The sequence below is a fragment of the Prionailurus viverrinus genome, unplaced genomic scaffold (genome assembly GCF_022837055.1).
Source record: "Prionailurus viverrinus isolate Anna unplaced genomic scaffold, UM_Priviv_1.0 scaffold_121, whole genome shotgun sequence".
Lineage (NCBI taxonomy): Eukaryota > Metazoa > Chordata > Mammalia > Carnivora > Felidae > Prionailurus > Prionailurus viverrinus.
The window spans coordinates 45,001-47,500 of record NW_025927511.1 but is presented as its reverse complement, the minus strand read 5'-3'; the positions used below and the strand labels follow the sequence as shown (position 1 = coordinate 47,500).

The window sequence follows — 2,500 nt, the reverse complement described above, 5'->3', positions numbered from 1 at the left end:
CAACCCGCCCGGTTTCTCCGGGCCGACACACCCAACGACGCAAGAACCCCAAACACAACGCCCGAGCCGCCCCCCCCCAACCGACGACCCCCCCCACCCGGCAACGCACCCACAACCCCCTCTCCTCCAAACCCTCCGCGAGGGAGGGAGGGAGGGAGAGCGAGGGAGCGCGAGAGCGCGCGGGAGGGGAGAGAGAGCCGGGAGGGGAGCGGGGACGGGGAAGGTAAGGGTGCGCACGCGGGACTGACGGCGGAACGGCGGGCGGGCAGGCGGGAGCACGGGCCGGCGGCACAGGCGGGAGCCCTGCCGGGGTTGGAAGGCAGAGGGGGCGGCGGAGGAACGGGGGGGTTGGGCAGGGCCGAGGCGCGGGACGCGCCGCCTCGCGACGACCACCGGAGGCGGGGAACCGCGGCGAGCGGCGCGGGGCGGGGGAGCGGGGGGGGGGGGGAAGCGGGCGCGGGCGTGGGGGGGGTCCGAGCGCGGCGGTCGCCCCCGACCGCCGGCCCTTTTTCCCCCCTACGCGGCACACCCGGCCTTCCCCCCCCCCCACACGTCCCACGTGCCCCGCGCGCGCTCCCGCCGCGGCCCCCGGCCGGGGCCGGCGGACGGCGCGGCACGCCTCCAACCACGGAAACCCCCGCGGAGAACCACACCGCCCCCGCGACAACGCGGGCTCGGGGCACGCAGTGCGGCGCGGCCGCAACCCGGGGGGAAGCGCGCAGCGGCGGGCGACGCCGCGGCGTCCCGCGGGCCGCCGCCGGGGCACGCATCCCCGGGGCGCAGCCCCGCGCGCGACTCGGCCTCGGCGCGAGCCGCCCCGACAGGGCAAAGGGGGCCGGGATCGCCAGCGGGGAGCCGGGGCGGGGCCGCGGCTCGGGCCCCGGACGCATGGCCGCGGACCGGGAGAGGAGGGGGCCACGGCCCGACCGCCACGGTCACCGCCTGGGGCAAGGCGGCGAGACCGACGGCGCTCCAGATCCGCACCTCCACCCCCCACGACGGCCCACGGGACCGCGCGGCACGGGGCACCGCAAAACCCTCCCGAGACCCGGGCGGCGATCCCAAAGACCGCGTGCGGCACGAGGGATCTCCCCCAGAGGGACCGCGGCGGCGGCCACGGCCCTCGGGTGCGAGCTCTCCTCGCCCTTCCCTTTTCTCGCGGGCGGCGACCGGCCTCGGCCTCTCCCCCCCACACACACACACCTTTCCCCCCCAACCACCCCCCACCACCGCCCCACGGGCGCCGGCCCCCAGCCCCACCCCCGTCCCATGCCCTCCCACGTCCCACACACGCGTCACCGCCGAGCGGACCCGGCGGGGCGAGGCGGGGGCGGGAGGGGGGGGCTGAGGGAGGCGGCGGGGACCGGACACACGGGGCCGGGGAGGGGGCGGGGAGGAGGAGAAGGAGGAGGAAGGAGGGAGGGCCGGCAGCGGCGGCCACCGTCGTCTGCACTTAGGGGGACGGAGGGCCCGGCGGCCAGGACGACCCTGTCCCCGGCCCGCGGACGACCCCGCACACCGTACCGCCACGCAGGCGGGCGTGGCGGGGCGCCCTCGGGCGGGGCGGGCGCCGGCACCGGCAGGGCGGGCCCTGCGAGGGAACCCCCAGCCGCGCCATACCCCCGGGAGAGACACCCACCCGGGGGAGGCGATTGATCGGCAAGCGACGCTCAGACAGGCGTAGCCCCGGGAGGAACCCGGGGCCGCAAGTGCGTTCGAAGTGTCGATGATCAATGTGTCCTGCAATTCACATTAATTCTCGCAGCTAGCTGCGTTCTTCATCGACGCACGAGCCGAGTGATCCACCGCTAAGAGTCGTACGAGTTTTTGTGATCGCCGGGAGGGCCAACCCCAAAAAGGGGCGCCCCCCCAACCTGGCACAGCACATCCCCGAAGGGTGCCTCCGGCCGGCCAGCAAGAGACAACAAAGACCAGACTCCGAGAGGTCGGAAGGGTTGGAACGACAGGGCAAGTCCGGCAAGCCCGCCCCGCCACGCGGACGCGCGGGGCGAGCTCGGAACAACCCCACAGGCGCCCAGGGGGTTCCCGCCTGTCCCCTCCCCCCACACACACCCCCAAGGGACACGGGGCGCACGCACACGCACACGCTCACGCACCACCCGGCAGCCGCCGGGCAAGCCCCCTCCCGGCAACCGGGGAGGGCCGTGGCGTGGGCGCAAGCGCGGCGGCACCCCGGCCTGGGGCGCGGCAGGGGGCGGGCAGCGGAGTCTGGAGGAGACACGGGAAGACCAGCCTCCACGGCTCCCCACGGGCCCGACCGCCCCCGACCCGAGGCGGACGGGCGACCCCCCAAGGGTCTTTAAACCTCCGCGCCGGGACGCGCTAGGTACCTGGACAGGGTGGAGGCGGGCGAGGTGGGTGGGGGACGAGGGAGCAGCCCGCAACACCGCCAACCACCTCGACGCCGACCCCCCCGGGGCCGCGGCCAGACCCACATAAGGGCAAACCGAGAGCCCCGACGCTGCCGGCCCGTGACGGA

At 76.4% G+C, this 2,500-nt stretch overlaps 1 non-coding gene across 1 annotated transcript; it reads right to left on the bottom strand.

Moving 5' to 3' along the window:
- Positions 1–1,664: 1,664 nt before the first annotated feature.
- LOC125158147 (5.8S ribosomal RNA) lies at positions 1,665–1,817 on the bottom strand. The gene has a single exon (XR_007149220.1). It is a non-coding gene; the product is annotated as a 5.8S ribosomal RNA (ribosomal RNA).
- Between the last annotated feature and the right edge of the window lie 683 nt (positions 1,818–2,500).